Below are 23,951 nucleotides of genomic sequence, written 5' to 3'. Positions count from 1 at the left end.
TAAGTACTTATCCTGAGCTTTGTTTACTTTCTCTTTGTTTTTTGGACATCAGGTTTGATATTCATAAATTCAAAATATATCTGTGTCCAGAAAAAGAGGGTTGAAAACAAATGTTACATACAAATTTTAAAAATTGAAGTGCTTCACGAGAGGTACACTCAGTTCAGGCAGAAATATTTAATTTTTATTTGGTATGTGTTACTAAGATATTCTACTGTTTCTGGTTCAACATTACATGGGCAAAACTGTGGAAAAGAGTGTAGATTATTTCAATCAGTGTTGAGAGACTTTGAGTAATACAACTCATTAACCAATATAAAATATCTACCAAGTTGCAGGCATTATGTTCAAAATAGACTGCATGTATTGCAAGAAACACACATGCACACACACACACAGTAATTAATCTAGAAAGCTATTTATCTATAACTGCAAATCTAACAAAAGCCTCCTTTTCTCAGTCAGAAAATTATGGTTATAATGATTAAGTCTTTCTGAACAAAGCCTTATGAGACCTTGAAGAACGAAACATTTTATCTGACCGCCCCCTCAGGACCTTGGCTCAATTTGCTAAACCAAAATTGCTCAATTTGCTAAACCCAAATCGCCTGATCATTGGTTGCTAAACCGCACCTGTTTGCTGTCCTGCATCCTGTCACAGAACGAACTACAAACATTTGCCAATGCCTGAGGAGAGTTTTAATGGTAAGCACTTCTCAAAACAAACTGAACTGTAACAGATCTCCTCCATTTAGTCCTGTATAATCTTGACTCTCAAATTCATTTTTCTTCAAATAAGCTGACCTCATTTAAAGGACCTCATTTATCTTTCCAGTTGAATTTGCCTGCATATGAACTGGAAAAAATGACTTGCCCAAGTTGAGGCTAATTCCCACTATCACTTTTGTTGTTAGAGCAGAACAGGTTGAGAAATATAATTCTTGTTTCACTAAGCATCTTGAAAGTCTTTTTCCCATCGATACTATTTATACTTAGATATTGATATTTTTAGCTTTATCCCCACTCATTTCAAATGCTCCAAATCCTTTCAAACCAGTTTATATAATAGCTTCCCTGTATGACTTTTTCTGACCTTTCCAAACTGAACTTTACCTTCATGGTGAATTAAATGTGGTCACAAATGCTTTGACATTCTCCTCATCATGAGGTGTGTTGAGGAAGGAGAGTCCTGTGTTTCCTCCCCTCAGGATGGGTGGACTCTGTGACCTATTGAATATTGCTGAAGTAACACTGAGTTTCCAAATTCAAACCACAACAGCACCCACTTCCTTTATCCTCACTCTGAAAAGACAGCTGCCAGGAAAGAACTATGACTACCATATTTCTGTGAGAAGCCCATACCACATAGAGCACCCAGAACAATGAAATGCTATGTGGAAAGAGAGCAGCAAGCCAAAGAGCAGTAGGTGCTAGATTTGTAGCACCTACTGCTTCTTGGAGCCTTTAAACAAGGCCAGCCAAGCACCTCTTGATGATCCCAGATGATGCTCCTTGGAGCAGAAGAATTGCCTGGCTGAGCCCTGCTTGAACTCTTGGCCCACTCAGTTGTGAGGTATAATAACACTGTTGTTTGAAGCCACTAAATGTTGAGGTAGTTTGAGTCACCACAAGAAATAACCCAAACACTCTCCTCTGAACTCATACTGTCCCTAGGATTAATTTGACAATTAATAATTTACAGACTTGTGACTTGGCCTTCATTCTTGGCTTGAATTTCCATTTAAATATTTTATTGGTATTCAACTTGTTACGTGATTCCATCTTCTTTCCCAACTATATTATAACTTTTCAGTACCTGGAAATGATTCTATAATTCTTTATATTCTTTACAGTGTCTTAAAACAGTACTTTTAGTGTGCTATGTTTTTACTTATTAGAAAATTAGTATAGGAAAAACGTTTATTTTTTTTATAAACTCATGTTTATAAAATAATGCTATATTGTTTTTTCTTTTAAGATATAAGCTGTCATTGAGTGAAAAGTGTGTGGGAAGATGTGAAAGTGAGAATGAGAATGTGGATGTAGGTTACTGCTTATTGAAAAATAATATTTTACTTAAATAATATTGGGGAAAAGCATTATATCAGACAGTAATATGTAAAGTACTAAAAATGAAGACAAAAATTTGCTACTGATGATTACTAGAAAATAAACAAAAACCCAAAAGTACAAACACAAGTCATAGGTTATGGTAGCTAAAATTCTGCAATGCCCCCAAGATTCCTGCCCCCCTGGTTGCATGCCCTGGCTGTCCTTGAATGTGGACAGGCTTGTGAATATGATGGAGTAGTCACTGCCTTGATTAGATGACATTATAGCAGGCTGAAATATTCCTACTGAGAAAGATGCCCTCATGCTTATCTGGAAGAAACAGTCACATTGTGAACTAGCTGCCTGTTGAGAGTAACGACCTCCAGGAGCTGAGCATGTCAGTCCTATAACCCCAAGGAATTGAATTCTGCCAACAACCAGTGAGCTTGGAAAAAGCTCCAAAGCCTTATAAGAGATTACTGTCCCAGCCAACACCTTGATTGCAGCCTGGTGAGAACTGAATAGAGTACCCAGGACTTCTGACCCAGAATCTGTGAAATAATAAATTTGTGTTAAACAGCTAAGTTTGTTGTGTAGGGAATTTGTTATGTAGCGATAGAAAACTAATGCAGGAGGGCACATCAGATTTGATTCTAGTCACACTATAAGAAAATAATTATATATTTGAACAAGATAAGATGTTGGTATGGAAGGAAAAAGAAGAAAGTACTCTACTCATCTCTGTATACTAATAAGAATAAATGAAAAGTTCCAGAGCTACTCAGAAGGTTGTATCATTTCTAAATTGGAACCGGTGACCAACTGATAGTCATTTTCTCTCCTCTGGAAGGAAGGGAAAAAAATATATATATGTGTATGCATGTGTATTTGTGTATTTACATACATGTACATGTATATACATACAAATATAGTGTGTACATATACATGCATATATTTTTAATTAAATTATTTAAGCACCATAGGGAGATCCATTGATCTCAGGGATGTAGGTCCTCCACCTCATCCCAGGAGATCAATCATGATTGGTCTGAGGCAATGAGTATAATCTCACTCCCCCTGGCAATGGTATGTCTAAGGGGAAGCATAGCTAATGAGATAAAAATAGCAAATCTATGGAGGCCTCCTCTCATCAAAGAGATCAAAATCCTTAAACAGACAAAGATTTTTGCCACATCCTTTTGACACCTTCTTTCAACCTGGAATATAGCCTTGATGCCAGGATTGGCAGTGGTGACTCTGCAGTTATGTGGTGTCCAGCTAACTTTTCCAAAAGTAGCGGAGGAAAGAGAAAAGAAGACTGGGTTCTTGGTGATGTCAGTGAGCTGCTGCACCAGCCCTGAGATGCCTACCTCCTGACCTGTGTAAAACAAGTGCTATTAGTGACAGCACTATTATTTGGATTTTCAGTTAAATGGCAGCTGACAGCATTCCTGTCTTCCAGAACTTTCTGTGCCCTGCCTTAATTTAAATAAAAGCCTTACACTGTCTTCACACGAGATTCTCCTTCTACGTCCTAATTTAATAACTCACCTTTGCTTTGGGAATAATATGCAATATCTAAGGTTTTTTACGATCTGGCCCTTATTGAACTCTAACTTACCTTTCAACATCTTCCCTCACCCGAACTCTATTCATGATAGATACTTGAATTACGCCCAAAGTCAGCTGTCCTGTGCGCCTCATTGACTTTACCTCTCATTATTTTTTTTATTTTTTTTTATTTTTCAATTACAGAAGAAATTCAATTATTTTATATTAGTTTCAGGTGTATAGCATAGTGGTTAGATATTTATATAATTTACAAAGAGACCCCCTGATAAGTCAGTACCCACCTGGCATCATATGTAGTTATTACAGTATTATTGACTATATTCCCTATGCTGTACTTTACATCTCCATCATTATTTTGTAACTACTAATTTGTACTTCTTAATCCTTTCACTTTTTTCACCTACCTACCAACCCCTCTCCAATTTGGCAACCTCTTTTTCTCTCCCCTCCCCTCCTCTGCCCTGCCCTGCCCTTTTTGTCTATTGATTTTTGGAATAGTATTTCCTATAGATCTGCTGCCTAATCCTCACTTGAATTTCTGTGTGCCCTTTTCTCCAGAAAATTCTTTCTCTGATTATCCCTCTTTAAGAACTTCTTCTCGGGCTCCCACACACCTTGTGTGCACTCATCTCAATTTTTTGTGGATTATGCTATAATCATCTGTTTTATTTCCATCGTTTAGTTTCCTAAATGCTGAAACAGTGCCTGGTTTACATATTTGCATGCTCAGTGCCCCAGCACACCATTGAAGAATGAAAGAATGAAACTCTAAAGCTACAAATGGATATTCTTTGAAAAGTAACCATCTCCTGGAGTGTCCCCCAGGGATGACAGTTATCCATTGCTGCCTTCTTCCAGGGATATTCTAAATCTATGCAAAATGTTTCTGGGTACCTGTGCCTTCCACACAGAAGATGGCATCCTGTGTGCACTGTCCCACACCCAGCTTTTCTTCTTCTATAGTACATCTGCTTCTTCCATATAGAGCTTTCCCCTTTAAACACCTAAATATTATTCCTTTCTGTGGGTGTTCAACCAGGTATTTACCAGGTCTCAATTGACTGCATTTATATTGTTTGGCCCTTTCCCATTTACAAACAATTCAAAACTTAATATTATTGTGTGTTTCTTTAGTGGTTCAGAAGAAAGTATACATGGTGACTATAATCTGGGAAATAATATTGCTTCATCAAAAGCTATTTGTGTTTTCAACTTTGATAGATGTTGCCCCACTGCTTTCCTTTTAAGTTGTATTAGTTTATTTTCTCGCCAGCAGTGAGCAGACTGGTTTCCCTATTAATGCCATCTAGTCAAATTCTTGATCTTTGTTAATCTGACAGTTAAAAAATGGCATCCTTTTACAGTTTAATTGTATTTTTTTAAATTCTAAATCAGGGTAAGCATTTTTTATATGTTAAAATGTGATACACAAATGTTGTAAACAGCAAATCCAGTCTAGCTAGTTTAACAACAACAACAACAAAATCTCTTAAAGATTATTAGGTAATACAGGATTTGGGATTGTTGAAGAAACAGACTCAAGAATTAGCTTCCAGGAACACCAAAAAGCACACGGTAAACTGGCCTGATATGGATAACACTGAAGCTTCGTCCATCAAACATGAAATGCCCAGAACACAATGCCCCACACCCACTGCTGCCTCCATGCCTGATGCTACGTACGCATCAGAACTCATTGTTGTAATCCTGCTGCCACCTACACCAGCCAAATGGGAGCACTGCTATGCATAAACGGGAGTGCCACTCTGCTCATATCTGAATCACTCTCATTCACCTGGGTGTGTCGAAAGCTAGGGCACGTGCTTACGCACTTGCTGCACAAGGGGCTGAGCATTTGAATTCTGGCCTCAATGGGGGAAGGCAGGATTCATCATGAGAAAATTTACCCAAATCTAGAAGGGTTTTCAAGATATGATAAAGAGGTCCTGACAATGTCACATATCCACTCCAGTCATCCCCGTGATTGACAGGCAGCTTTTCTTCATACTTATTCTTTGAATGAGAGTAGATGCCCCCAGCTTCATACAGCTTCTATTCATTTCAATTGCAGACATTCCATCTAATTCCAGAAAGAGTATGGTCTCATTAGAAGGGGAAGTTGGGCCCCTGACTTATACACATGCATTCTAAAGCCCTGGGACAGGAGCTAGTAACATGTTCATTTTCTGGGGTTTTTTTGGTAAACTTTGCTAAATTAAGCTACTTTTAACTGGAACTACTTAATATGACCATTCATTTCTACTCCAATTTCTCTTGCATCACACTCTCCCTCATGTCAGATGGCATGCTGTAAATTTTGGGGGGGTTTCCTATGTTTGTAGACCCTTGGCACAGAGACAGATCGTTGCTAGCTACCCAGTCTAGAAATGGCTTAAAGTATACAAACTTTCTGCTGTGTGGCTCCCCCAGCACTAAGTTGACTCTATGGTCATCCCAACACAAAGATGACAAGTCTGAGACCAATCTTGATACCCTATTGTCACTTGGCACTAGAACTAAGTTGACACGAGGGGGACAGGGTGACTTTTACAGATCAAAGGTGTTGTGGACGGAATTGTGTCCTCCCAGATTTGTATGTTGGGAAGCTCTAACTCCCCAGCACCTTAGAATGTGGCTGTGTTTGAGATGGTATCTTTAAAGAGCTAATTAAGGTTAAATGCAGTCATATGGGTGGGCCAAAAATCTAATTTGACTAATCTTAGACCTATCCAATATGGAGTTCTTACAAGAAGAGAAACAGACACCAAGCATGCACGCGCACAGAGAAAAGGTCATGTGAGGACACAAAGAGACAGCAGCCACCTACAGGCCAAGAAAAGGGGCCTCAGGAGAAATGAAACCTGCTTAGACCATTTGTCACTGTCTATTTAGTTTTAGGTAATAACTTTGTCCAGTATGCCTCTTGTCTTGTGACGTTATCACCAAAAATTATTTGTTCTGTAGTCAGATTAACCATTCTTAAAAAAAAAAAAAAAAAAAAAGGCTTCTGTTTTTGAACAATGCCACTTAATCTTTTTGTGAACTTGAGAATAATCACTTAATCACTCCAAGGTTCAGTTTCCTTTCCTATAAAATAGGGAAATAACACATATCTGCCAATGTTATAAAGATAAAGATAAAAGTTTTGGCAGTACTGCAAACTGTAAAACAAAATATTTGAATGTCTGTTGTAGTGATTTTGTTGTTTTCATTATTATTATAGATTTCACAAAAGTAATATATTTTTCTTGAGACAGTTTTGTGCAAAATGCATCCATTTGGAGCTGTGCCTTGTTGTGCACTGGAGCTCAGAAAGAATGCTACCAAGTCACTCTAACGGGTTGAGAAACAGATTTTACTAGTGAAACTTATAAAGTGTATGGTCACCAGAAAGAAAGGCACAGGTGCCTCCCCACCCCCACCTCGTACATCCCCCTATCACACAGAGTCATGCGAGAGCCAGGATGTTCCACTGGACACACAATGCAGATTTAACATTCAGAGGAAGGACCACTGTTGATAAAGAGCAACCTTTTTCATGGAGGAATAAAAGACTGCTTATTAACAAGCAGTCTAGATTTGGGTGGCCATACACATGCAGAAATGGTAGAGAAAAATGAGCTGCTAGCTTGCAAGCATGGGACCTTAATGCCCATGGGAAGCTAGATTTAGGCATAGCTACTTTCAGAGAGAGAGAGAGAGAGAGAGAGAGAATACGAGAGAATTGTGTGAAGTCCAACTTACAAACAGTTAGATCCCTAGATCCCCACCAGAATTGTATGTTGTTGGCAAATGCCCCTCTTCCACTCTCAGAGAAAAGTGGAGAGAACAAACTCAGGGTCTGTGGTCTTAGATCTACAGACATGGGGGTGTGGGTACCAGGACTGGGTACATAATTTGTGGGGCCCCGAGCAAAACCAAAACGCAGGCCCATTGTTAAAAAATTACTAATTTTAAGATGACTACAGTAGAGAATTAAACCAAATGTGGGGCCTTTCTCGGGGCTTGGTGTGACTGTACAAGCTGGTTCTGGCCCCATATAGCTGGCCACCTGGGTACTTTATGGGAAATACTTCACGGAAAATAGGAAGATCAGTGTCCATGCATATACTAAATGCTGAATGCTGAGAGCTCTTTACAAATGGGCCATTACCTTTACTCGCCAGGTAGGATATTAAAATAATATTTTCAGTTATATATATGACCAACCCAAGAGTTCCCAAAAAATATTTAAATTAATATTCAAGTGAAGCTCAAAGTCACAAAAGTCCCATACACATGCTCAGAGTGATTAAAATAAACTTTTAATCTCCACAATCTTAAACAAGTATAAGCCAAACATCCAAGGAAAATGTTTAACATGGAAACAGAAACCAAAACAGAAGACACATAATTTATAAGTAAAAAATATACAAAGAGAAGAAATTTCAATAGAAATGTATCATAAAAATTCTCACATTAAGAGGTGATATCACATCTATGAAAAATTGAACAAATTATTATGAAAAGGAACATTTAGGGAAAAAAAAAGGAGATCAGATTTAAAACCACGATGGAAGAAATGAAAGAAGTGTTAGAAAATAAAGTTGAGAAATGTCTCAGAGAAAGCAGAGCAAAAGGACAGAGAGATGGCTGTAAGAAGAGAAAAATGATACTATTAAATGATTAGTCCAGGAGACCCAACAACCAAACAGCAGAAAGATAGAACAGAGAAAACAGAGGAAGGCAATCAATAATGAAATGATTTAAAAATTAACTAAAACTGAAGATAATACAGGCTGAAGGATTATACCAAGTCCCCAAATGAATAGACCCCCAACAGAGGCCCATCAAATTTCAGAACACTGTGGACAAAGAGAAAATTCTATAGATCCCATAGAAGGAGGAAAGGATCTGGAACTGGTCAGAAAATAGAATGGCTATGACACTCTCAGCAGAAAATGACTCCAAAATTCTGAAGGAAAATGTTTCCAACCTAGAATTCATATGACCTGTTGAAATGTCAATTAAATATGAGGATGAATAAAAACATGTTAAAGAATGCACTGTCTCAAAAAATGCATAGTTTTGCTCAACAAGATAATGAAGAAAGTCCTCCTCAAAATCAAGAGTAAATCAAATTAAAGGGGGAAAATGTGAGACCAGGAATCAACAGGCTGACGTTGAAAGAAGATCCTAGGATGCTAAACAGGTACCAGCATAAAGCATGGTCAGCTCAGCTTGGAGTGAGACCTGTTGAGGGCTCTCATCCCTGTGCGACTGCAATCAATCAAATAAGAGGAAGATGGGGGCCATAAGCAGATACAAGCCAGAAGGAACATATACAAATATATATATGTATATGTATATATGCTCAAAAGTTATTTGATAAAAATTCAACATCAATTTTTTTATTAAAAAAGAAAACTTATAGTAAGCTAGGAATAGAAGGAACTCTTGTATAATTATGGGTATCTATTAGAAACAAAAAGTGCATTAAACAGCAAAATACTGTAGGAATTTCAGTTAGGGGAAGAAAGAAAATAAATCACACTTTCATTGCCATTATTCAGTATGTCTTGATGAATATGACGTTTTTTTGTTTTTTGTAATGTTTTTTTCCTGCCTGATATCTAAACCCCAATTCTATGATTTGGAAAATTCCCACTAATTGAGGAACTGGAAATTGTCAAGAAACATGCCTTTTCCAACTTTGCTTGCCACTGTAGACTGTGCATATGACACAGGCTTCACCAATCAGAATCAGAGACACTCAAATAAAACCTTGAGTCGGAAATTAATATAATGAAGCAAAGGCAGATGAGAAGCCACTCTGGCTTCCCAAGGAACAAGATGACAGTGGTACCAGTGGAAATGCCCAGTGTCCAGGACTGTCTGGGCTGGTAGGGCCCGCTGTGGTTGCAAGGTTCAGTAGCAACAGCCCTAGTGTGTCCACCAGATGGATTTATTTTGCATTTGACTCTGGCTGCTTCTCTGACCTGTTTTCCAAATATGATTCTGTAGTGTTACCTTGAAAACTCACTTCTTTTTTTCTTTTTTTTTTTTTAACCAAAATCAACCAGAGTCTGTCTGGTTTATTCTGCTGTTTGAAATTATATACCATAGTCATTTTATGGCAGTTCTAATAAATGTGATGAAACAAAAAATTAAGTAAGAGAAATAAATATTGGAAAAGAAGAAACAAAAACCCTCATTACGTGGTTGCAATTTGTATGATTTTTCTACATAGAAAATCATGGAAAGTCAACAGAAAAACTATTAGTCTGAATAGATAATTTAGTGAAGTGGCCAATTATAAGAAAATATATGTTAATACCTTTTTAATTTACAGAGATAACAAATTACAAACATTTATTTGAAAATGCCCTTAACAAAGACAAAAATGAAAACAAAACAATGATATGCTTATGAATATATTCAGCTAAAATTGTGTAAACCTACATGCATGAAGGAAAAGTTAAAATTTTCCAAGACACAATACAATGGAGAGGTATAACAAAATGGGGAGGACTCAGCATTGCAAAGGTGCCAAACTTTCCCAAATTAATCTACAAATTCAATGCCATTTCTGTTTAAATTCTACTTTTAAAAGTAACTGATCATAAATAGTTGATTCAGAAGTATCCATGAAGCGTAAGTCAGAACACTAACCAAAGAAATTTTTAAGACAACTGAAGAATTTGTCCTATTAGCTATCACAATATAATATGAAGCTATAATAACTTAAATAGTGTGATATTAGTACAGGAAAAGACAAATAGTCTAATGAAGAAGAATAGATGGACAGAAGAAGACACATTCATATTTGGTATACAGCAAATATAAATTTTTATATAGTGAGAAGGTAAAGATAATCCAATAAATTTGAGGCCAATATGTTATTCATTTTTATAAATAAATTTATAGCTCTATCTTACACATCATATTAAACAATAAATTTCAAGTTGATTAGAGTTAAAAATAAAACTACAAAATTGTTGAAAAGCTATATCAAAATTTGAAAATTATTTTGGGGATAGAAAAGGCCTTGCCTGGTATATGTAACATTTCAAAATATAAAAAAGGACTGTAATTTTTGACTACATAAAATTTAAAATTTATACATGGTGAAAGACACTGCAACATTTTTAAAAACACAGATTAGGAGAAAATATGTGCAGTGCATCATCTACAAAGGATTAATAACCTTAATATTAAAAGAGCACCAGTAAATCAGTACAAAAGATAAAGTCGCCACTTGGGGGAAAAAATGTGAAATGAAATGCATTGGGGGTAACATATAGATGGATTAGGCTTAGTCTTTAAAATCTGGGTAATAAAGTAGAGTCTGTTACAGTTTCTCAGTTTTCCTTGCTAAGTTCTAAACACCATAAATCTCAGTTCATCATGGCTTCTATAATAAGCTCCCACATGGACCAGAAATAAAAAGGATAGAACCCTTCAGCAAAGTCGTTGGCGCAGAGACAGCATGAAAAGTAAGCAGCAAGTTCATTCAGATCATGGGGTCCGTGGGGAAGCCAGGTGCAGAGCAACTGCTGCAGGATCTGAGCACCTTCCAGACCTTTGAGGAGATGAATTGCATTCTCCATCTGTTTGTAGCTAGGCAGGGCTTCATAGCCAAGGAAAAAGAGCTCTGTTGTCTTGGCAATGCTTTGAGAAAAACATTTTAGAGATGCTGTCCCTTTGTTGACGAAGCAAGTTAAAAGGGCAGGCCAGCGCCTGGTGTGAGTCTGAGTGACTTGGCCCCAAGAAGCTGGCAGAAGGGATCTGGAGAGGGTTACCACAACGGTGGAGGCAGAAAGTGTAGTCAAAGTATCCGCTGCAGCCCCTAGAAGACAGGGTCACTAACCTCTCTGCCTCTGTGATATCCTCTCCAGGACCTCAATAAATAAGGCAGAGATAGTCCCACAATTTGCAGGATCTGGTGCAGGATGCAATTGCAGGGCCCCTTGTTCCAAAAGCAGGAAGAAGTTCCATTACAAGTACTAATAAACTATAAAGCTTTTACCTCTCTTCTATGGTCTCTCTCTCAACTAGTCATGTCTTTTTTATTTGTTATATAATGCTCTAAGTAAACAAAAAAATTGTAATTATTAGAAAGGATTTTACCATTCATCTTTATAATGTGCAATACCAGCTTAAATGCAAATATATAAGAGCATTTAACTCAGATGCAGAATCCCTGAAATTACTGTATTCATATTTCACAGCTTATACATACATATGTATTTTGTTTTTACAAACTAAGTGGAAATACTGCACAAAAGTAACTCAATGGTTTGTATTTTGCTTCTTGACACCAGTGCATTCTCCCAACACTCTCTACCTGCTGCTTAGTGTGATGAGTAAGGAAGCACTAAAAGGGAAAGGAACTAAGGGATGCCCTATCTTTCCTTCTGTCATTTTTCAGTGTAAGATGAGGGTTAACAGTTTACATATATTGACAGTTTATATATATTAATAGTTTACATGTTGTTTCACTCAGCATTTGTTAATGATTACTTGATAGATTAAATCTTTAAAAGATTATAATGTACGTACAATAAATATGCATTGTATTTCAACATTTAATTTTCCTGAATAGATATGACTCAAAAGATCTCAAAGGAACATATTAATAAAAATTATTCACGGGTAGAGGATAATATGCTGATGAATGATTCATGTCATATACATAAGAATGAGTACTAAAAAAAATACAGACATTCTGGATATGCAGGTGGACACACACACACACACACACACACACACACACACACACACACTTACTTTTTCAACTTTTTCTCCAAAATTGAAAATGAATGCATTTTGCAAGACTAATTTAAGGCCCTCATAGGTTGGTTGGCAGGGCTAAATTTTATCTTCTGTTTATGACTATTATATGTGTTATCCATAAAAAACTATCATTTCATTACAGAATATTTTATTTTTTGTAAGGATTATACAATGCAATAAAATTTTAGAAACGATAAAAAAAAACTTAAATGAGCACTTTTACTTTAAAACATTGTCAGGAATAGCTCTATAACTATATAGCAAATATTTGTGTTAGCCCCTATCTCATATTAAATGCCATAGTATTTTGCAATTTCTGTAGTATTTTCAAATAACTCATTGTACCCATCAGTGGCCTTACACGACCTATGTTTCCTATTTCAGCCAAACCTTTTGAACTGGAGTAGTTTAAGATCAGTATCACTCATTACTCCTCAGGGAACTGAAATTCTAGACATTTGTCTTTCAGTTTCACTTCTCTAATCGACTCGAGTTTATAGATGGGAAGATGGACAATATCGTCTATACACAGAGAAAGAGAAAGGCAGAAGAGAAGATAGACCCTTGCCAGTCTGTTACTAAACAAATTCCTTGAATTGCTTCCTTCCACGATTTCAGCTATTCCACTAACTTTATATACATTTCCATTAGAGTTAGTGCTTGACTGGGTTAGCATCTCTACCATTGGAGTTATTGTTTATTTGACAGAAACCAATACATTTTTCTCTAAAATTTAAATTTCCCAACGTTCCAAATAGAGTCTGGTCCGAAATATGTATAGTTGTGTGTGTATGAATAATGTATGTATGTACCTTTACTAAAAATATGTACTTGTGTGTATATATGTCATTAGTGATTACTATCTATTAGTAGGATATGTGCCTTATATACCTAACACTCTGTTCAAGGAGAGTAAATGCAAAACTATTTAACTAAAATCATAATATTTAACTTTTCAATATTACAAATATTCATCAGATAGCTATATATGTCGACATTCTGCATTGCATATAAATGGACTTGGAATATAAAATGATATTTTTCTCTATACTCATATCTGATGGGGAATTTCATCAACATTAAACTACATTATAATAATTTCATACCATTGACATCAGCTTTTAGTATTATTTCTTGTTAATACCCTTTACTGGTCTAAATTATAATTAACCATCTAAGTACCTGTTATATCTGTTAAATACTTTGTCAAAAGTATTTTCCTCAATTCTATTTATCTGCAGAAAGAATATTAAGGGGCCGGCCCGCTGGCTCAGGCAGTTAGAGCTCCATGCTTCTCACTCTGAAGGCTGCCGGTTCGATTCCCACATGGGCCAGTGAGCTCTGGACCACAAGGTTGCCAGTTCAATTCCTCGAGTCCCGCAAGGGATGGTGGGCTGTAACTAAGATTACAACTAAGATTGAAAGGACAACAACTTGACTTGGAAAAATGTCCTGGAAGTACACACTGTTCCTCAATAAAGTCCTATTCCCCTTCCCCAATAAAATCTTTTTTTTAAAAAAAGAATATTAAGAAATTCTCAAATAACAAAACAGTAGTTTCCTCAGAAAATGGAAGCACAGGAGGTGGCCTTAAAATACATAAATTCAGTTTCTGTCTTCTCTCTCTCCCCCATCTATCTTCAAATATATTATTTCAAATTCATATACATGACAAAATTTTCAGTATAATAAATCTGTATCCCTAAGAAATGTGGTTAGAAAAGTCAAATATTTGACTAATGTCCAAATTCTATTTGAAAAAGCAAAATTCAATGCGTATTACTCTAAAATATAAAACTATGTACAAATATACAATTTATACATTATTAGAATTATTTTGTATATAAACTGATTAGTGGTACTAAAACAGCAACACAAGCCTGTCAAATAGCAGTGGCTGTTTCATCTAAACAACTTTCTCAGTCTTGAATGAAACCTGAACTTATTTCAACCCTTAACTTCTCAAATCAAACTATATATTAAAAAAGACAAAAATACACTGTAGTTTCAAAACTACACGTTAGTGGAGCACTGATACTGGTTGATTTTTAAAGATATTTTACTAGAAAATAATTTTAAACCACTGAAAATAAAGGTGTCTCAAAATATACCCATTGCAGCAAAGCACAGTTTTAGCATTATAATCAATTATAGTTCATTTGGTTTAAAAATCAGGGCTGTGAATATATAATGTCCTCCTTTAATGATTCTATATTGTATTCAAATCAGCATGGACTTGGACATTTTTTATGGCTTTATATTCTGGGTAGTTGTTTTTCTTAGGCTTCTCCAATTTCCACCAGTTTGTTATTGAATAATTTGGAATAATATTCCAGGTGATTCTTAATGTGAGAAAGCGCTTAAAAGAGATGAGCTTCTATTGGTTGGTGCAAAAGTAATTGTGGTTTTTGCAATTATTTTTAACCTTTTAAACTGCAATTACTTTTGCACTAACTAATAATTTTGAGTCATCTTTTTCCCCTTGGAGATCCTTCCTGTCATAATCTACCATTCCCACCCAGTGTCCACAATTGGCTTTTTCTTACAGGCAATCCCTTTTTCTATATTTTTCTCATGTATACTATTGAATTTATCAACCTATAATCTAATTAATACAGAAGATAAATAGATCAATAGAAATATAATTGAAAAACTCTCATGCCTCAAAATTATTCTAATTACAAATGCAACTGTGTATTGTGAAACTCTGAAAATAAGATAGCAACATCTTTTCAGGAAATGGTCAGTTTGTTGCACATGAATCATGTCAGAACTTTTATTAGTGCTTGATTTCCCTCAGATCCAGAAAGATAGCAGTAATGTGGTCCAGAACCTGGGGAGGTATTTTTGATGTAATACTGACTGTCGGTATCCCTAGTATTAATAGTGGATCAGTAGCTTACACTATACTCACATTATAGATAGTGTTTTGTGGTTGTGTGTTCCTTTGTCTATCAGTTATCATATCCCTTAGAGGGTGGTTCTCAAACCTTATTACCCATCACCATCAATTCTGGAAATGTCTACAAATACAGTTTTACAGTACAGTCCAATTCAGATCTGCTGAATCAGAATCTTTGGGGGAAAAAATCTATAAACCCCTCCCTCCTTTCTTTCTTCTCTCCTTTTCTCTCCTTCCATCCTCTCCTTTATCCCTCTCCTTCCCTCCTCTTCTCTCTCTTCCTCCAAGCATATTACAAGGACAAAAACCATTTATGTAAGATGAAAGAGAGAAACAAAGAAATAACGAAGAAGAAATCAGTATCAAAAAAGTCTGGCTTAAGAGAACAAAGCAAATGTTCAAATACCTTTGCTCTGAGTTTCTTTTTCAAATGAGAAAATATGATGGTTTATTCAGCTCATTTAAAAGTTGCACCACATTATTCAAAACAGATGTAAGACAAGAAGAGACAGAGCCCATTTCATGCCTTTTTAAAATAAAAGCGTTTCTTTTGAGAGTCAGTGGTCCCCACTATCATTTTCCTATAATATTTTCTGAAACTTGTGGAGATGCCTCGCTGAAGGCCCAATGTGAGGTTTAGTTTATTTGCCTATGTTTCTATAATATGAATTCCTTCAAGGAAATTTAGCAGTACCAAGCTTGTCCCTAATTTTGCCCAGTTTACTTTGCCCCTTTCTTGCATCCACTGCCTAAACCATCCCTTCCCACTTTCTTCATACCTTGAATTCCTATTTATCCTTCTGAATGAAGCTTGTACATTCAGTAAAGAATTATTTAGTGTCTATTCAGTGCCAAGAATTGTTATTGCACAGAAAATATAAAATGGAATCAGGCTTTGTCCCCTCACAAGGATATTACTATCTAGCTAATGAAAGTGATAAGTAAATAAACAATTACAGCAAGGTGTGGTAAGAATGACGCTGAGAACACTTTGGTAACAGCAAAGCAACATAGGAATTGAATTACAAACCATTCTAAAGTGAAACCTATATTAGCATGTATCTGTATCTTATCCTTGAACCTCCCTTCTTAACTATTTTTATCATTTGAGCAAAAACATAGAAAATATTCTTAGCAAGACTTGAGGGAAAACAAAGGGGAGCTTGGAAATCTAATATGCTAGAGAGCTGAACCAAGATCCATACTAATGTCAGCAGTCTAGGTTGATGGTCCAACAACAGTGCGATCAGATTTAACAAGGGAAAAATATAGTATGGGATGAGAGACATCTATCTAGAAAATATCCTTTAGCCAAAATGTACAGATCTAAGTAAATTTTAGAAGTCTTTTTTGTCATATGGCTGTCTAAAATTATGCTGTTTTAAGTTCAAACCTTGGCAAAATTCAATAATATATACATTAACACTTTTTAAACTGCAAAGGAATGATAAGCATAAAATTCAGAACAGTGGTTACCTAAGAGGGGGCATGTAGAGCAATGTAAGTGCAAGAGTGACCCAGGAGTAAAAGAAGTTGAACTTGGATCCAGGGCAAGCTAGAGCAGTTGCAGGCCCAGCTATCTACTTACCCGCTAGGAGGTGAGTCAGCAGATCGGAAACATGTGTGAGCTACAAAAAAAGCTGTTGCTTCTCCTCTGCCCTCCAAATCTCCCTGGTGTCTCCCCTGTGGTCCACCCTTACACATAGCCAAACTGACACACTACAAAGCCTAAACAATACTGACATACTGTTAACAGGCTACTTTAAAATTACATTCCATCTATTTTCTCATAATTTAATAATTTTACTGCAATTGGTAGATGGTATCTACATTCAGTTCTGGGTATTGCATTTTAGAAGAGCATTGGAGAAAATGAAATGTGATATGAGGATATACTCATAATAACTGTATAAGGATGGTTCTGGTGATTCTTAAGATTTTTGAAGAGTTCTTATGTAGAAGGTAATAAGTTTGTTTTATTTGCTGCAGAGGATTAGCAGTTGAAATGTCACAAGAAAGTAGATTTTTAAATTCAATTTGAAGTCTAAAAACCCCTCTAGGCTGCAAGTTGTACAAAGGCAGGGAATAGTGTGTGTGTGTGTGTGTGTGTGTGTGTGTGTGTGTGTGTACTTTTAATTTCCAATGCTAAGTACCTATCTACATATGTGTAAAGTGATAAAAAATGTTTTTTAGATTAATTGACAACTGGGACAGTTTTCTACCAAATGAAATTGAACAAGCTAACTATGAAATGGACTATGTATGTATTCATAATTTCATCGTATTACAGCATAGTAAGCATACCATCTCTTCATAAGCATGTTCTTCAAAGGTTGTAAAAATCAGATGGGAAAGTTTAAAACATAAACAGTCTTCATAAATGATTCATAGATCTCAGATCTTTGAGAAATTACAGTCTAATAAAATCATAAAAGTAGCACAATGAATAAAAATATTTTATATTTCCTTGGGGAGCTGGAACGTATCTATTGAATTGTAAAACTAAATGAAGGGTAAATAAAGGTTTCCATTTTCCCTGTCAGTTCCATATGAGATAATAGATCAAAATATGATTTCATGTTTTATTTACTTTCAGTGGCTTTGATCACCCTTCATTTGAAGGTGACTAATTCTACTTCACAGATAAAAACCCTGAGGATACAAAATACTGGTCACTTGTTTATGGTTTTGCATCTAGGCACCTGGTTTCCTTGGAGCAAATATATACATACATATATATATATATATGTATGTATATATATACATATATACATATAGCCAATGTTTGCCTCACAGGAAGCCTGTGTCCCTCTCAGTGCCCTATGGATGCAATGAGAATACTGTCAGGGAGGGGAGAATTTGCCCGCTCTATCCTTCTTACTGTTTAACAGCTGGACTAATAATAAAATTGACATTAAAATCACATTATCAGGAGAGAAAAAAAACAATTTAATGTTGCACACAGAAGAGTCATGATGATGCTCAGAGAAATGATGACCCAACCAGAATAGTACACTTTTTAGATAAAGAAACAATAAAACTATGAAGAATTGACAGGACACAAAAGAAAAAAAGCAAAAAAAAAAAAAAAAAGTTAGTGCTGTTTAGAAAGGACTCCAAGCAAGGTTTGGGCTTGGATAGTCCATTAAAAAGGAGGCAACAAGCTTTGTTTATACAGACTCTTTGGCTCTGGAGCTCTTAGCTCTAGCAGTCAGCTTGTCTCGCTCAGCCTTCCTGAAGCTGGAAGGGCACCTTTCACAGGAAGATTTGTTTCCTGCATTCAAGGAGACGAGAGGGTCAAGGCGCCCTTCCGGCACCGGCTGCTGGTCAAATAATTTTAGTTCAAAGTAATCAATATACCATTTTGGGATATTTTGGGGTGGCCTGTCCGGGGCCCTGACAATGACAAATCAATTCTCGTAAAACTCAAGGATTTTGGAATGTTTTTCTTTCTTTTTTGTTTTTAATGAATTAGTTCCTTCCTTTTTTTCCTACTCTCGATTTCCTCTTGTTAATTTTTCATATTTCAGTATATTGACGTAGAAATTGCATGTAGGAAAAGGCTTTTCTACAGTATATGCCATGCGCTCTGGCTTCCCACAGTCATACAAACCATCTTGCTCTTGGCTCATAATCTAAGGCCTCTTCTCCCCAGTACCTCAAATATAATTTTGTTTATTAAAATACATGAGAAAAATTTCCTATTCAAAGTACTTCTTCAATAGAAATAGATTTTCAAAATAAATTAATATTCTATATGTTTGTAAACATAGCAATGTGAATTTGAGTTACATATCATGACAAAATTTTCCATCTAGAGCTTTCCACTACTGTTTTAAAAGTGTATATGTGTATATATATATATATATATATATATATATATATATATATATATACATGTATATATATTTTTACTTTTAAAAGAATTGGTTGCAGAAATTGAGTTAATTTTACTCTGAAAGTATTGTCAGCACATACTTGACTTTTCTTAGTTCCTATTTGTTTTTCCTTTTTATCTCTGAGTCCTGTGTCCATCACCTTTCCCACCTCACTGCCGAAGCACTTTGCTGCATATCTGCTCTTAAATGTATGTAATAATCACTTGAAGGGTAGCAGAATATTCCACTCCAAAATATGCCACTTTAGCATAAGGATTATTTTGAGCTGAAGGAAACTGAGAAGAAACAGATACAAGAAAAGTGATCTGACTTTCCTCTATTTGCCTACAAGCAGGACATAAATTTACAAAGGTGTCCCCCCCACCCCACCCCCATTTCCTTTTACCAGGAAGAAAAGAAGTTAATCACAGAAGATAACTTTAAAGCCTTATCAGCCTAAAGAGAGCACCAGATAAATTTACATAACAAAACTTACTATAACTAGACTTTATCTATCATTAGTTTCCCCATATATTTTCCTTCCCACAATTTGCTCCTAGAAACTCAGTCCTTTCCTTTTGTCCCTTCTCAAAAAATGTGTTCTTTTCTTAAGATGCTATACAAAACCAAGTTCTAGACACTTCTTCTGATTTACTCCTCATTTTGTGTTCCCACATGATTGCACAATGCACATGTCCATAAACTGTTTTTCTCTTACCATTCTGTCTGTTAGTCTAATATAGACGCCCCCAGTCAATGAACCTAAGATGGGTAACGGAAAAACCGTTTTTCCTCCCCTATCCTCTGCAAATTGTACTGTATTTTGGGAGTGTCAGTGTTTTGAATTTAATTAAATAGTTTAGCTGTTTTTACTTTTTTGGTTTAGCTGTTTTTTACTTTTTTTAGTCAACATTATTTTAAAAATCTATCCATGTTCTTTTAGCTCGGCACTTCTATATGCCACCCTAGTAGAACTAGTATGCTTTTTTTAAAAAAAAATTAATTCTCCTGATAAGGACAGTGAGGTTGTTTGTAACTTCTTTCTTGCTTTAAAATATATGGTAATGTACACATGCTTTGATACACGTTGCCTTATGGATCTGTGTAGAAGGTTCTCTGGGAAACACCCAGGAGTGGGGTTGTCAGGGCATAAATTGTATAGCTTTAATTCTACCCTATGTTGTCACCTTGGTCTCCACAATGGCTATACAAGTTTATACTTCCTGTCTCACTTCTTAACCGATAATTGGTGATATCCAGCTGTCAACCTTTGCCAGAGTAATGGGGGTAAAGTCATATCTCATTGTTAATTTAATTTGCCCACCTTTGAATAAAACTGCACTGGTTTTGTCATTATTATCATGATCTTTGTACTATATCCAGAAGGAGGTGTTCCCATTCTTTGCTTTTCTTTGGATAAAAGTAACTAAAGTATTCATGGATCTTCATTATTCCATATATAGTTTTGAATACAATTGTTAAGTTCCTCCAAAAAACTGCCTGATTAAATTTTGATAGAAAATAAGAAAGCATCTCCTTAAAAATATTGACCATACAGATGTTAGACCCTCATTCTCTCTATTAATCTGCTGATTTTAGGTTTCAGTTTATTGCCTTTTTTTTATAACACTGACGTGACATGACAGGCTTCTCATTTTTTTCCTATGCGCTGGTTTTGGAGTATCAGCTACTTACTTTGACAAGTCATATGCACAGAGGCAGGGGTTAAAATTAAGGCCCTAACTTGTGCACAGCTGGTGAGTTTAGAAATAGGATGGGGTACGACCAGCTTGTGGTTTAACAGTCAGGGCTCAGCCATTCTTTTTTAATTCACACCCTCCTTCTCACAGCGCCAGTGTAGCTGACAGACAAGCTGTGGTCTCTGGTCTCCCTACGTCCGCAGAAGTGCCCCAACATTGCCCTGTATTACTCCTCTGTGTTCCATTAATACAGCTACTCTTCCTTCTGCGGTCAGTCTCCCCTCACACCCACCCTTAAGGATGATACCATCATAGGTCCTGTTTCTTAGTTCAGATTATCCAGAAAACAATACTGCTGGCAGTTTGCAGTGTTAATAAAACAGTTTTAAACTTTTGTTTCCCAAGGTTTGTGTAGATAGGACCACTCACAAAATTCCTGGTTTGTCAGGAATGCAGTAAAGGCAAGTCAGGAAATTGTATTTAGAAACTTCTTGCTCTCTCTCCCAGTTCAGAGGCTAATTGTATGTACTTTTCTTTGTAATAAAAGTACACACAAATAAGAGTTGTCCTACATGGGGAGAAGTAGTGACGACATCTACAGACCTGGAAGTCTGCATTTGAATCCAGCACTGCCTTTTACTTTTTACAGGACCTTGCACTAATCATTTAACCTCAGTTTCCCCATCTACAAAATGGAGATACTAATAGTACCTACCTCATAATGTTATTATCAAATTGAATGAGTGTGTTTTCCTTAAATATATATCTATATAGATATAAGTATATACTTATATACTTATATCTATATAGATAGATAGACGGACAGACAGACAGACAGACAGATAGATAGACAGATATTCCTTAAATGTAAATATATACATATATTCCTTAAAATTGGACCTGGCATATAATAGGCACCTCATAAATGTTAACTGTTGTTACTATTACAGTTGTTTTCACAGGTTCCAGAAGCTTGAAAATTCTGATTCTAGAAACCCACTATTCTTATTTATCTTTTCCCCCCATTTTCTGCCCTCTAGTGGTCATTCTGGTTATGATTTCTTTGTTTGATTTTATATGAAATTCTTGTTCTTGCATATAAATGCACTTTGTTTCCCTGGTCTTATTATGTCCAAATTATTTTAAGTGTGATCTTACTATGGATGAATGCATGTAAATTACAACCATTTTTTTTGTGCATTTGGTAAGAAATAGCTTGGGGGTTGTTTTGTAAAAGGAATTTTCTCTTCAATGCCCATTTGGAATCATTTCTCTAAAAGAGCTCCTTTCAAAAGCAATCCCTTTACCTAGAAACAAGAACTCTTCCTTTATCTGACCTTAACTATGAGATCTCATCATAAGCCTTGTACAAGTAATAAAACACTTTTATATTAAAGGTATTACTTCCCTGCTTCCTGAAAAGTAAGCATTTAACTCCAAAAATAACAATGTTCCAATGATAGAATAGTGCATCCTTAAGCTATTGAAAGCTTTAGTCAAAGAATAAGAAAAATACTTACTCGAAGCTATTTGTTGCCTTGAAAAAAAATCTATCACCTTTTTCCTTTTTAATACAATCTCCTTCCCAGTATACTTACAGACACTCTGAAGTTAGAGATAAAATAGACTATTCATTTTTCCAGCTTGTAAATATAATTGACATATAGCTTCTTGTAAGTTTAAGGTATGCACATGGTGATTTGATATACATATATATTGTGAAATGATAACCATAATAAGGTTAGTTAACATCTCCATCACCTCACATAATTACCATTTTTCTCGGTGTGGTGAGAACATTTAAATTCTGCTGTCTTAGCAACTTTCAAGTATATGAAACAGTTTTGTTAACAATCGTCACCATGCGGTACATTAGATCCTTAGAACTCATTCATCTTACAACTGGAAGTTTGTATCCTTTGACCAACATTTCCACATTTCCACCCGTGCCATGCAACTACCATTCTACTCTCTAAAACAGATAATTCTTAACTCTTTTATGGTGAAGAGAGATATTGTCAATTGATGTTAACAGTTGCCCAGCCCGGTCCTCGTTTCTCTTGTTTCCCAGTATCAGAATATAAACAGTAGCAAAGACCTAACTGGCATCCTTCTTTTTCTTTTTTAAAGACTACTTTTTTAGGGCAGTTTTAGCTTTACAGGAAGATTGAGAGGAAAGTACAGAGATTTCCATATACCCTTTGCCCCCAGATATGCATAGACGCTCCCCTAACTGACAGTCTTAAGAACAGATCTTTGGTGCTTTTACAACATAGCTTTTTATAAAGAGTTTTAAAATGTCATCTTGGACCATACAGCTTTAGCAAATAGACATATCATAAAGGGCTATATTAAACTATAAGAAGTTAATTGAGTTATCTAAAAGACCTTGCATTTTTATTTATAAACCAGGAAATGGAGTCAAAAAGGAGAATTGAAGAACTATGCTGAGTAATATACTACATGATTTAGGAAGTGAATCAAATATTCCAAAAAAATGATCTTGAACTACTTAATTTATCCATGCATTGTTTTGCCCTTGATCAGGATAGGACCATAAATGTAAGAGAAGGAAAGAACCTCCTGGCTTAACAGGTCTGTTCAGTTTGACTGATAACATTTATTTCATGCTCCCTAAAACTTCCTTCTTTGAGCTTGGAATGGAAAAATGCTTACTATAAAGAATGTTTTATTACCTTCCCTTTCTGAGTTAGCGAAATAATGAAGACATGTCCTTGTGATGTCAGAAATGTAAGATGTAAGACTGTAATCATTACCATAGAGTGAAAAAGATAAGAGCAGAATAAAGGAGATCCTGATTATTGACTTCGGAAAAGAGATAGGAGAGTCATTCTCGAATTGGCCAGCAATGATGTTTCAGGAATACTCCTAAACCTGATACATGAGCAGCCATTATAGGAATCAGTATTAGAAATCAGGATTAGAAATCAATATCTTGTTATTAATTCATTACCTTTTCTCAATTCCAGATTTACATGCACAATCAGTGCAAACTAATATAGCTGTGTTAAATTTATATTACATATAAAGGTTTACTTAATACACTTAATT

Source organism: Rhinolophus hipposideros (assembly GCF_964194185.1).
Source record: "Rhinolophus hipposideros genome assembly, chromosome: 7".
NCBI lineage: Eukaryota > Metazoa > Chordata > Mammalia > Chiroptera > Rhinolophidae > Rhinolophus > Rhinolophus hipposideros.
Note: the sequence above shows the minus strand (reverse complement) of the source record.